Below are 14,163 nucleotides of genomic sequence, written 5' to 3' on the forward strand. Positions count from 1 at the left end.
ACCAGCTTTATCATGAGTTGTGAATCCTTTTATCTTAATTGAATCCACAGACCCTGGGCCCCCAGGCAGCTGCTATTAGCTATGAGACTAAAAGAACACCAAGTTTCAGAGAGCATATTTGTTGTTTCAAAAATGCAACATTCTCCGACTTTCTGGTATGTAAGAAATTCCAGCACTCTTGGGATTCAAACTAGACTATAACCAAATTAAAAAAAAAAAGTAGAAGAAATTCCTACAAACTAGAAATCCTACTTGTTGGCCACTCTGTGTCTCTGTCTTAAAAAGTGACCTGCTGTATTCAGTAACTAGTGCTTTCAGCAAGAATAAGCAGCATACATGTGGAACCCTTGCTTGTTTCATTGTCCTTGCAACATTTCTGAGAGAGTTTTGGATAGATTGATTAAAATTGCAATGAATCAGGGAAAATTATTATAAAACAATTCTAAAAATTTAAAACTGAGTGAGTTAATATTTGTCCCAGTTTTAATCAGTATTGCGTTTAGGTTTCTGTAAAAGACTAATTTTAACTTGCAGACATAGTATATAGCATGAAAGTATTACTTCCATTGCTGTAAGACCCTTCTTACCCATATCCCCATCTTCTCTGCTGATCTTGAAAGCTTGTCTGAAGCCTCTTCCAAACAGGCAATTGGTACAATAAAAATATTACTTCCCCTCTCCACCCCCCAATATCCTTGCCTCTAAAATAATAAGTCTGTTTTTATATGGGTTATTTAGTAATTGACAAAGCAAAGGATTGAAAATAGGTTGTCAAGAATCCACTTTCTCTCTCTCACTTTCCTGGACTCTTCTGCACACCTTGCAAGAAACTATTTGCTTTTAATTCAAAATAATATTTAAACAATGTGAAACACACAACTGAAAATTGGACCGTGGACAAAATCTCTATGAAGTATTTATCCATAGAGACAAATAAGATTGTCACTTGAAAACTGTATTCACTTCAGAACAGTCTGTTTCTCCTAAATACTTGGGCGGCTTTTATTTGTTGGATGGCATAGAGCAATGGTAATTGTGATGCATCTGAGCAGAAAATTAGATTCTCCCCAACCTCCCCCTCCCGAGAATTGATCAGCATAACTCCACTCAGATGCATCAGTTTAAAAAATAAATTATTCCATGTGCAGAAGCTTAAGAGGACCCCATCAAATCTAGTCAGAAGCCAAAAATGAGTTACAAAAAATAAAGCATTGGGTATTGCCATAATACATGGAATCATAGCTTGCCTTTAAACAGGAGGCATTTAATTAAAGAATATAATCCCAAAATATAAATGCAAACAGGCCTGCTAATAGTACAAGTTCCTCTTCTGTCTGCTTTATTTACTAGAGACTACATCTGGTCTTGAACTCCGTATAAAATATACAGAGACAAGTATTAGCTGTGTGATGCTACTGGTAAATGTATCGTTAAAGGTGTTCCACCTGTTTGAGTTTCCCAACCAACGTATGTGATTTCACAGTTGCCTTATGCTATTTCTCACGCTTTTCTCTCTCTTGCTTCTGTGGGACTACCCGCACCAGAAAGGAGCAATGATTATTTTTAGATTCTGATCTATAAGGAGATTTGTATGCGTCCCTGTTTTTGCAGGCTGCTGGCTTCCCTGATCATACTAAAGAAAAAAAAAGTGCAACTGAATTCACAATGTAAACAGATTAGAAAAACATCTTTTTCTCATCTCTAGTCTAAGTTACATGAATTTCAAGTGTTGGCTTGCAAGAATGGTAGGGACAATAACGTCAGATGCAATTGGAACATGAAGTGGATGAGGCCTATTTTAAGTTGTCTGGTGACTTAGCCTGGCCAGTCTTTGTTTCTTTTTCATTGTTTTATTCTTCCTTGTCATATGAAATAGCTTCACTTGGTCCAAACCGCTGATAGTGCTGATACTATTAGGAATTGTGTTCTAGTCATACTATGCAGATTCCTTCTCCCATAATAGTTATTTGATAGTCTGCTAATGAACTGAGACTTCCCGGCCTTAGGCTGTTGAGAGAGGATGCTGTCTGCAGTACTGGATTCACCTGATTCTCACATTTGTAGTTAGAGCTTTTGTACACAGGGAAGTTGACCAGAAAAAAACCAAAACTGTTTCATAATAGCTTAGTCTGCATACACTATTCAAAAATAAAGATTTATTTTATTCCAGAATAATTACTCTGATTTGGAAATCTTCTGATAATTCCAGAATAATGGGACTTTTACTCTGCAATAGCTATTCTGATTAATTAACTGATGTGCAGACAAGCCCTTTAAATGTTTACAACTGAAGACACACAGGTAGTGCTATCCTATCGCGTATGTGTGTGCGCCTCAGAGCTATAATCTTTGAGCCATAGTCCTCAGCGGGAGCGCTGATTCATGATCTTGCCTCTCAGTTGTATCTCATTAGGAGGTACATCACTCACTTTAAACCTTAAATTTATCTCCCTCCCACACAAACCTGCTGTTATCTTGCTGTTTTTTTCCCCCAGTAAATTGCAAACATCAGAAGCAGAACATTTAAAAATGAAAGTTTTGCAGAAATCATTGTCACTTTTAGAATACCAATCCTCTCATGAACTCAAGTTTTCCTTTGGTTCTTGTATTTTTGTTCCTCTGTGTGTCTCTATTTGGCACGTTAAAAAGGTAAATGCCATGTAGTTGGCATTTGAAAAAATAAGAATTATGCAGCTTGTCTTTAGAGTTATGGAAATATATTTTCTGTCCTTCTCTCTCCCCCCCACCCCTTCCTTGTATAGTTCTAGTGTTCGAATGGATGTAGGGTTAGGGCCATTTGATCTTAGTAAATTCAGATGTCCCTACAACTGATTTGTGTGATGTGTTATATAAAATTGCCCCTCTGTTTTCTTATAGAAGTGTTTTAATTGGGAAATGGAAGGCACAACCTCCTGGGTAAAATCATTATTCAGAAATGTTTCTGATACCTATAGCAGCTCTTAGATCCTTTTTGAGAGATGTGAACAGTGTTGTTAAATCAGGGTGGCAGTTTTGCTTCTGTTTTGAAACAGATGTGAAAGGAAGGATACAGACAGAATTTTTAAGCAGGGAGCAGAATATGTGGTATGACCACCCAGCTGGTTAAGTGAGAAAGGATTGAGAGAGCAAGATTTCAAAGGTTTTTAGACACCTAAACAGAGAGATAGGAGACCAGAGGAATTTTTCAAAACTAACCAGTCAGGTATCTAGCGCCGCTGAAATTGAGCAGGTTAGACACTTGACACGCACAGGCATTTTGAAAAAAATAACTCAGTGCCTCTGTGCATCTTACAGCTATTTGACTCGGTTTAATAAAAGATATTGGATTTACCCAAAGAACTTTGTCTGTGCACCTTAGGGTATCTATGAACTTGGACTTTCTATATGTTAAGGGACCTAAATAGCCTCTGAAGTCTGGAGTTAAAGGCCCATAATGCCAACTAAAGCAGATAAGTGTTTTCTAGGTACCTCTTCAATCTGGTCCTTAGAGACTTAAGATCCTGTTATTGGTTCTCAGATTTTTTCTTATGGAGGCCAAATCGGTTTAATTTGATGTTATTATTAAAAGCAGGAAACCTTTTTTTATTACTATTAAAAAAATATTAAACTTGTGTTGCATTTATACATTTTAGCTATTTTCTGTAAAGAAAGGTTCATTCTCATTAGTTGATGTACTTGGGTACTTTTTGCTAAGCAGACACATACAATATATCCATGCACATTTATTCAATCAGGTATGTAACTTAATATTCATTTTATCAAATTCTTAATGATTACATGTTTTGCTACATTAGGAGATTGTGCACTGCACATTTCTTATTTACTAGATAATGATTAATTTTACTTGCAATTTGTATCGAACTTCACTTGAATGGAAATTTGAATCCAATTAACTATACAAAAACATGATTTTAAAATTGTTATTAAATAAGCCTACCTTCAATGTACCAAATATATCAGAAAAAATAAGCTTATCAGAATAGGTTTGTATTTAAAATGAATTTATTTATTAAGGAAAGGAAATATGCACTGTAATTAATGTTCTTAAAATGACTATGGTTACTGTGTCCTTAGAAAAAGTAGATTTCATCCTCTTGCGCCTATTCATAGGTTAGAACTAGAAAGGAAGCTTTCCTGCTTTTTTCTATTTGCAGTTGGTTTCTCAACTTCAGTGAGAGAGTTTCCACTGTTCCCCAAGTCCCATATTTCTGGACCCCATTCCAGATTCAAGTCTCCCAGCATCCCACAATGCTTTGCACCTCCCCCACAAACTCCCCCTTGCAGAGTGGGTGGGCTATACTTGGCCCAAGCTGTCTGCTCCAGCTGAGCAGGGCGGCATGCTCTAGCACGTCCTAGTTTCTGGCCTGGGCCACTGCAGGCACGTAGCTGTATTTCTGGAGTCACAAGTGAATGTCTGTTCACTTGCTTATCAATACAATCTATATAGCTTAGATTAACCTGTGATGATTGAATCAATTCAGCCTCAGGCTTTTCAACTGTCTGGATTTAGCCTTGGGGAACCTTATAGGCCATGGGTTAAAACTGTAGCCCATGAGCCTGGTGTTGAGGACCCCAGAACTAGGAGATTTCACGGTGCCTTGAAGGCATGCTTTACAATCTCATTGCTTATGTTATTCCAGTAGTTCTCAACCTTTTCAAATTCAAGGCACCCTTCTTTAAGTTTGAGACATGCCCTTTTTAGATTTGAGGTACCCCTTGAAAAATGCCAGGTTTTAGTTTTTACTCATTTTTTGACTACAGAAAAATTATAGACCTGTTTTTCTGTTGCAAAGAACTCAAAAAGATCATAACGGGTCAGAATGTTTTTAACAATATGGGTTCCTATTTGAAATGTTTGTGCTTTTCTTGCGAATCTTGTTTGGACCTCTAACAGTGGTATTGCATAGCAACCCAAGGAGCACACTTGAAAGGATCTCAAGACACCCCAGGTTGTGGCAGAACCCTGGTTGAGAATCACTGCATTATCCTCTTTTTTTGTATTGTTCTTTTTTGTACGCTTCCCCAAGCCTTGTTTGGGGAAAGGTAACATAAAAGAAATAAAATAATAAAGGAATAGGAGTGAACCCATGTTGTTTGCAGAGCTAATTTGAGAAATGCATCAGATGAGCTGTCAATACACTTAATTGATGTACAGTAGGGCTGTGCAAAGCTTCAGGTGGTGAATTGATTTGGAGGAGATTTGGCCCAGTTTGGTGGCTGAATCTCCAAATCTGAATCGAACCAGGGGACCAGTTAAAAGGTCTGAATCAACTCTAAGCTCACTGAATCTTTGGAAAAGTAGGGGGTGGGGAAGGGACCATGGGAGGACCCCTGCCAGGCCCCATTCCCTGCCTGCTCCCCCAGCCCCACCATGTCTGTCCCGTCCACCGCAGCTCTCAGCCCTTTAAAGAAAAGCCCTGACGCTCACCAGGTGCTGCCAGGCAGGGGGTGATCCCTGCTGCCCCCCACTGCCCCATGGTGCATGGGGGACTCTGCATGAGCCCCCTAATGCCCCCCCACCCCCCATGGCTGCCCCGCCCACTGCAGGTCTGGCTCTTTAAGGGGAAAAAAAACAAAGAAAAGCCCCAGGACTCCTGCAGCAGCCTTGGGCCATTGGGGGGGTCCTGTGCAGAGCCCCCCCACATGGTGTAGGGCAGTGGGGGGCAGCAGGGATCACCCCTTGCTGGCAGAAATGGTGAGTCTGGGGTTTTTCTCCTTTTTTTTCTTAAAGGGCCAGAGCCATGGAGGACGGGACAGCTATGGGAGGGCTGGGACAGAAGGTGGGGGTCGGGGCCTTGTGTAGAGCCCCCCACACAGCATGGGGCAGTGGGGTGCAGTGGAGATTGCTCCCCTGCCTGGCAGCACCTGGGGAGCTGGGGCTTTTCCTCCCCAAGTGCCTGGAGCTGGGGTGGGCGGGACAGCCATTGCCAGGCTAGGGGGGATGGGTCTGGCTGAGTCTCTGAATCAGATTTGGCCGAATCGATTCAGGACAGTGATTCGAATTACCGAGTTGAATCACTGGCCCCCAAATTGGCTGAATCCGAAGTGAAAACTAGCCGCTTTGCACAGACCTGATGTGCAGTTTGATTTGCTTCTTAGCTGAACTGATTCCCCTTAAGCGATCTTTATTTAAAACAAAAAAGTGTAAGTGGGAATCTCAGTACCTTAAAACATCAAATAGGAAGAGTGAGTTAGAAGCCCCTGACCTGTCCCTGGCCCCTTGGTTTGGTTTCTAGGTAGGATGTAAGGGGTTTTTGTTTCAAAATCTAACAAGAACATGGCTTCTGCTGCGTGGGGCCAAAATCACAGAAAGGTCTCTGAGGTATGAACTGGGCTCTGATTTGAATTCTGACATATACCTTATCAGGACACCTTCTCAGTCTATCCCTGGTTTAAGTGACTAAACAAGTTATATGGGGAATTTAAAATCTTTTTCTGGAAGTTAGATCTGAGGAATAAAAGCAAGTGAAAAAGCTATCAAGAAGGAAGAAAATAACAGTTTTCATTAGATAGTACCGGCATTTAAATAATTCGTTAAAAATGCTCAAACTTTGCATGATTTGCCGAAATAAAAAGGAACTGTGTTTGCCTCAAAGAAAATGTCTATTGCATCAGATAAGGAGGAGATCCAGAAGTGGCAGGTGAAAGAAAATGAAAGGTTGAAACTAAGTTTTGTTTACTCTCTGAAACTATGCTAGAGGGAGCTGACAGTTCTACTGTTTTTACTTAGAGGAAGTCTTCACTGTTGGAAAAAAAGGGGGCTAGTGCTAGGTAAATATGTGTGTGGGTGGGGGTTAACAGTGTGGCCTAGAGAAACTTGAACAAGAAGTACCTGCTTCTTATACCAGTGGAACTAGCATTTGTGAATGCTTGTTTGCACCATGTTTGCTTATAAATGCTTGTTTGCACCATGGCCCAACTGAAGAATCTTTTGCTTTTATTCCTCTTTTTCCTCAGCCTTCAAACCCACAGATTTATGTATACGTAGACCGACCTGCAACTACAGCATATAGCAAAACAAATCTTGAGCATAAGGGTGCTATGGGATCTAACATGTGATACACACAATCCATACCTCTTGCCATGCCATGCCACACATGCATGGCAGGAAGTGCAATTGGGGGGATCACGCATTAGATCCAGTCGTGTCTTATTGCCTACATCAGCAAGAAGGAGGCACCCATGGCTAGGAGTCCGCTTTACTGGTGGGAATCCCAGCTGTAGGGATGACATATAGCTGGGACTGAGAATCCCTGCACCTGACATGCATGTGGGATGCAGCCAGGATCAAGAGCCCCTGGAGCCATGGGATGCTGCTGCAGTCTCCCAGCTGCGAGGGTACATGGAGTGCCATGCAGCTGGGAGATTGCTATGACTTGGAGATGGCAGGACCTATGATCTCCCAGCTGCTGCCTCAAGTGCCCTTGCACCCCTGCAGCTGGAAGGCCACATTGGCTGCGATCTCCCAAATTTGGGGGATGCATTGTGCAGTGGTTGGGAGAACACAGCAGCTGTGGTCTTCCATGGCAGGACTGCCTACATGTGCAGATTAAAGCTGGGTAGAAACACCTATAAAGTTATTACAAGTTTTTAAGCAATAACTTTATAGCTGGTTGGACCTTTCAAAGGAGCAATAGTTAATTTGCATATGCAGCCAATCTAAATTTATTGTACAATTAGCAAGGTAATGGCGCAGTAGATATAATGTGTAGAGGGGGCCCTTGGTACATACATGCAGAGGCAGAGTTCTGCACCTTCCCCTTCCCTACAGTCAGTGCCCAGTGCTGGTGCCGTCATCCCTCCTCCACTCACCCTTAGTTATGCCCACATCCATGTATGCAGTGTGTATCCTAGAAATTGACAAGGAGCCTCTATCCATGCACAGAGGGTTATAATGAACCAAAACTTGAAGCCTTTCCATTACCTCACTGGAATTTTGCCTGCTGGTGAATGCAGACATTATTTAAATGCTGGACTATGAAGGTTTCAATGGACAGCAGAAGAAATGCTTAAAACTTGCTTGTTGTATGGAAACCTCTCTTCTTTCTAATAAATCTTATATTCATCCCAAAGTCTATTTTCTATGATGCACATTCCAAAGACTTTTGAGACTTCTGGATGTAAAATGTACAGGCAGCATAGTCTTGTATCATTTAATTGGGGTGTGTAAAACAGGCCATATTCAATTCAGATTTGGATTTGGCCCAAATCAGGGACAGCCATTCAGTTAGTTGATTTGGATCACTGTCCCTGATTTGATTCAGATGAATCCATATCTGAAGATTCGATGCTGATTCAGAGATTTCACCATAGACCAAGCTTTAAATGTTTTTTCTACATACTTCGAGGTACCAAGCACAGTTTGTGAATGTTGCGATGGTGGGGTGGATGGAGCATCCCATGGGAGCACAGGGAGGGCCTCCGTGTGCTCGGCAATGAACCTGGAAGTGGACCACAAGTACTTCCAGTCCATTTTTGGGTCTATTGAGGAGCACGCTGGGGGGGGGCTGCAGTCCCCTAGCTAGGTGATCAGCCATAGGGGGACCCAGGGTGCCCCCCTACATCCAGGAGGCACCAGTTGCTGAGCTGGGAGAGGGTGGGGGCCCCCTCCCCACTCATTCCCCAGTGGACCTGGAAGTAGATTGGAACTGCTTCTGGTCCACTTCCAGGTCTGCTGCCAAATGCACTGGGGACCCCCCTATGCTCCTGTGGGATGCTCCATCTGCCCCAGCATTGCAGCATTCATAAGTCACCTGGTACCTTGAGGTATGTAGAAAAAACGTTTAAAACTGTATCTATGTCTGAATCGCCAAATCTTTCCAAATCTCTCCTAATTGATTTGGAGGGTTCCGATTCGATTTGGGGAGGTTAAAGGATCTCCTGATTTGATTTGCATTTGGAGATTTGGCAACCGAATGGGACCAAATCTCCGTTGAATTGAATCAGGGACCAAAGCTTCACAGAGCCCTACCATTCATGAAGGAAAACCAGTAAAAAAAGGGAATCCCCTGCACTCCCAGCTAAAGCTTCTGCAGGTTTTGAACTACGATATCTGTCTTGTTGTCCAAGCCTTATTTGCAGGTGTCCTGACTTCAGAGCTTATATAATGAATTTAATATCCTATTCAAATTTCTATTTTTTTCCAAGTGAATTCTAGTTAGTCACCTTTTAAGACTGCAGTAAATAACCACTTCAGATTGAGCTGAGGCAGTGTTCTCTTGTGTACATGTAGATCACTTATCATCACTGATGCAAGTACCATGAAGAGCTGGCTTTTGTTAGTGTTGTTGTAAATCTCAGAATTTGAGGAGTGTGCATGTATTATGGTTTTAAAATGTCCTTCTGTAAAAGCAGTAATTGGGATATAATCTGAACAGAAAGTGTTGTATCTAGGGTCAGGAGCCAGATGGAAGATACTCCAAGAAGCAGTCTAGTATCCAGATCTAGCTGACACTTAGATTTCCCGAAGTGGTGGGTAAAAGGGGACCTGCCAAAATACATTTTCAACTGTCTTGCCTTCACTAGTTCATATTTACCTTTCTCAAGCTGTTTATAACTTTTATCAACTTTAATTATCATGGAGGAAAAAGCCTCTCTGATACAAAGCCAAAGGGCTTGTTCCTCCCTTTCTTCCTTAAAGGTTAAGTCTCCCCGGTTGGTGCAGATCATAATCAGCTTCCATCAAATCAAGCAACAATCAAATATCGTGATTGCCTGTTTGGCTGTAGCTCTAGATTTCAGGACTGCCCAACTAGCTGCATTATGTACTTCACTTGTGAATTTGCCGTTTGACCCTACACATTTCCAGCCCTGATTCCCCATTACTGACCTGTATTTTGCCTCTGCCCCATTTCCTGCTCCCAATTTCTTTTCATGCTTACCTGCCCCAGTATCTTGAATTCCACAGCTCCTGTTATCTGGCATTGTCTTGACTCTGACTTGTAAATCTCAGTCTCCATTGTAGTTGTTACTTTGAACCTACCAGTTCCTAACCCCTGGCTCAGCTCCCAACTGGTCTTTCATTTCCTGAACGCCGGTTGCCAGGCTGCTATACCTCAGTCTCAACAGAAATTAACTGAGCCATGGTAAGATGTAGTCTAGTGACATGTTTGGTGCTTTGACAATAAGTAGTAACTTGTTTTTTTAGAAATAGCACAAACATTTTTCTTGATTTATTTTTAAAGGTCTTATTTAAATGCATCAGGGCAGTAAAGCTGGATATAATAAGGAGCTGTGAGCATGCTGCGCTTGTATGTAGTCTGAATTTCAATATCTAAATATATTGACTCTTCTTGAAAATAGCATATGAATTTCATGAATAGAACACTGAAGATATGGTTTTTGATCAAGTTGGTTTGCTAGGTGACCTTGGAAAAGTCCATTCCTTTGCAACCTCACTTATCTTACATATAAAATGGGGCTAATGATACCAACGTAAAGCTAAAAGAAGGTCCTAGTGCACGGTACAAATGCTAACTTACCAATCAGAGCCAGAGCTTGCCCGTTTACTTGTACATGACAGATAAAGATTTGGTTCAACAGGAGGAAGCAGTGGAACTTTTATGATGGAAAATGGCAGCAACTAGAAGAATATGGATACTAATTTACATCTTTAATACCTTGTGCAAACATTAATACAGCCCTCATTAGTTATTAAGTCGGGCTAGAATATGTAACCTGTATCCCATGCAAGCTCAAACTGCAGGGACAGTTTAGATAAGCAGAGTGTAAATAGTGAAGCTCAAATATTGAATTCTTAACATGCATAGAATTTGTTTGGGAATGGTATTTTGTCAGAATTAGACTGCATAATTTAGGCTTAGAGTGGAATTTGCAAAGACCTGGGACAATTATGCAAAAATTGCCATTGGATTTGCAGTCATGAAGGTGGACAGACTCCTACTTTTCCTTTCCTCTTAAAGATTGCCCCTCCTGTAGCACAGTGCCTGTTAATATCATGCTGGTTTAGTAATGGCACAGTTTGTCAGATCTAGCTTTTAATACTGATTTTTTTTGGCATTAAGTGTATTTTATAATAGTATTTTGATATATAGAAAGCAAATGGTCTCAGTGGAAGTGTTTAAGAATTTAATCCATTGTTATAAGTCACCCTTTTAATCTCAGCCATTCTTAATATTGATGACTACTTTTAAGGTATTAACTTTTTGTGGCTGTACCAGGAGTCGTTGGTTTGCATTTAAGAATCCAGGCATGAAAGCACTTGGATCTATTATAATATACCATTGCAGGGCATGCTGTTAGTATTTAGTAAGCTTTTGATTTGGAACTTGCAAGCACAATGGTGTATATTAGCCACAGCACTCAGATTGGCTATACAATTGAATCCAGGGATTTGCTATTCTAGACTTGATCTTTCATGTCTATTGGCATTCAGATCTTTTTTTAAATGTGTTTCAAATAGATTTAGAAGACAGACTAAAGATATAATGGAAAATTTGGTTAGAGAGTGTAGCTTATTTGAAACCAATGTAGTCTTACGGTTTAAACGAATAACAATTTTATAACCCAAATGCGCTGGGCTGTATTAGCAGCCAAATCTAGCCACATATCTGAGATACTCAGCTAACAAGTTTTCTGATAGCTGTGGCAACTATGCAAAGCACTGAGTGATTTGGCTACCAAAAGTGAAGGTGGAAGATTCATGAACTATCTAAACTCCTAGTGAAGTCTTGGGGGAAACCATGGTCATGGTCAAATACTTTGGACTGATGGCTGTCTATTATATCACTTGTTTGGTTTTCACAGTGGAAACAGACAACACTTTTCTGCAATTAAAAAAGTCACCAATAAAATTTAAAAGTGCACAAATCTATAATTTGGCTAGTGTTAACATAGAGAGGTCAGGTGAGCCTCAGGAAAAGAAGTCAGCATATTTTTCATCACAAAAATGTAGATTCTGAGGTGGTCAAACTGTGGAGCGGACAAGCCCGAGGAGGTTGGGGTGAGAGGTCAGTTTGCATAATGGATTGGCAAATGCCTATATTTCGGCAGACAGCTATAAAAGTTGCCAGCTCTGAGAAGGGAATAAACATAAAAAAACCTTAGAGACTGTGTTCTTGGAGCTAATGAAATATGAATGTGCAGGGGGGAGTGGGGTGGTTCTGGAAATTAAATTATATAATTAAGAAGAAAGCTTAAATCTAGGGTCTCTACATTCATTTTTTTTACTGAAACTATTTCAATATGCAGGATTAGGATGAACTTTAGTGTTTTGTTTCATGGATAAGGTTGTGTCATAAACAGGGTTTAAATCTATTCAGCTCTAAATAGTTATTTGGGAAAGGGAGAGGCTGTATGAATAGGAGGAGGCTCTAGAATAATTAAGTAGAACTAGGCTGTTGGCACAGGATGAGGATGAGGTTGGAGGGTATTGTTTCAACTAGATGCTGGGAAGATTACAATGCTTCAGGACCACTCAGGTCAGACAAAAGCATCTGTAAATGATAGCAGCAAGGCAAAGTTATATCCCAGTCCAGCAGTAAAGTAGAGGTTGTAAATTATGGCCGAAGAGGGTGGGACAGACTGAGATTAGAGATAAATTCTGGAAAATTAACATGGTGTTAGGTAAGGAGTCAGGTAAAAATAGGCTAATAATAAAGTACAAAGGCACAATGCAAAGTCCATTGAAGTCAGTGGGAATCTACACTATACTGACAAGATTTTTCCGTGCTCAGAGCAATTTCTTTTCTGGTAAATGCAGAATTTCCATTGTTTCAGACTCCCTTTACAAATGTCCTTCTCCATTCTTTTTACTACCTTGCTGTTTTTCTGTATCGCCTCCACAGTTGGGTCCTTTCCTAGAGGTAAATTGCAACCATAGTTTTTAAATTTATTTTTTTCTGGGCAGCTGAGATTGCTGTACAGTACTGCACATTTGAACAATGTGCTGGCATTTTTCTCTGTTGGGGGACTACAAATCTTTTTTCAAAGTCATTTGTCTACTACCAAAGCATTTAGAGTCTCCTGGGGAGACCTAAAAAAATGTTGTCGTTTTACTGAAGAAAACACTTCAATACAGGGATGCTAAGCAAATAAAAATTCTGCAGAAGCTAATGGGATGAAACCACTAGGTTTATTTATTACTCTTAATCTATTGTTTATATAATATAAATTTAATCTTTTATGTTTTAGAAGTCAGTAGCTGTGATCTAATTTGTTAATGAATAAAAATATTTCTAATATGTAAAGAAATCCTATATTCTGTATCCGTGTGTGTGTGTGTATCTGTTTATCTACACACACACACACACACACACACACACACACACCTGACAGACTATGTACTTAGGCAGCCCCAAATTATGAGGTCATATATGCAAAAGGATCTCATCTGTGGGTGTCAGGTTCTTTTGAAAGACTGGCTATCTTTTACTCGTATAAATAGAAGCGGGTCCCTGGGATGTCTGCCTATTACAATCAATGCTGAATTCCTAGATAGTTTAGTTTGTATTCTCAACTGCGTTTGTAGAAAATTTTATACAATTGAATGTAAAATATTGTTCTCAATTTTATGAACTATCCTTTAGAATTTAGCAAACAGTTGTATCCCTATTACAGAATTCCATAAGATTAGAAGCTGTTCCTCACTGAGTGTGATTTAACAGAATTCAAATGGGGGGTGTGTGTGGGTCTGTGTGTGTATACATACAAACCGGTCTGATTCTTAAATGGAGAATAGATGCATATATGTGTTGACACAGGGAGGTATACAAGTGTTTCTGCAAAACTCTGCAAATGTAAATATGTACTTTTGAATAAGCATATGAATGTGAAACACTAAGCATTGATATCATGATTATATTAACAATAACTTGCAAATCAAATGATCTAAATTTAAACCTATCTTCAAGGAAAGAAGCAGATGAAAGTTAATGCTGAAGGGCTCCATTGCTGATACAAAGAAAATACATATCATATTTCATAGACTTTCATAGATTTCATAGACATTAGAGCTGGAAGGGACCTGAAAAGATCATTGAGTCCAGCCCCCTGCCCCAGGGGCAGAAAGTCAGCTAGGGAAAGCAGTTTAAAAAAAGCCTGATTAGAATTAGGGGTACAGGTTGTAGCTGTGTTTGTCAAAGGACATAGGCAGGCAACGTTCTTTGAGTAAATCTGATATCTTTTATTAGACCAGCACAAATA

The 14,163-nt window shown here is 40.2% G+C and overlaps 1 long non-coding RNA gene across 1 annotated transcript in view; it reads left to right on the forward strand.

Moving 5' to 3' along the window:
* Positions 1-14,163, forward strand: part of LOC149857775 (uncharacterized) — a 243,733-nt gene that overhangs the window by 168,283 nt on the left and 61,287 nt on the right. The window lies entirely within an intron of this gene.

This window comes from Crocodylus siamensis, chromosome 9 (assembly GCF_052110815.1).
Source record: "Crocodylus siamensis isolate JL-2025a chromosome 9, ASM5211081v1, whole genome shotgun sequence".
NCBI classification, from domain to species: domain Eukaryota; kingdom Metazoa; phylum Chordata; order Crocodylia; family Crocodylidae; genus Crocodylus; species Crocodylus siamensis.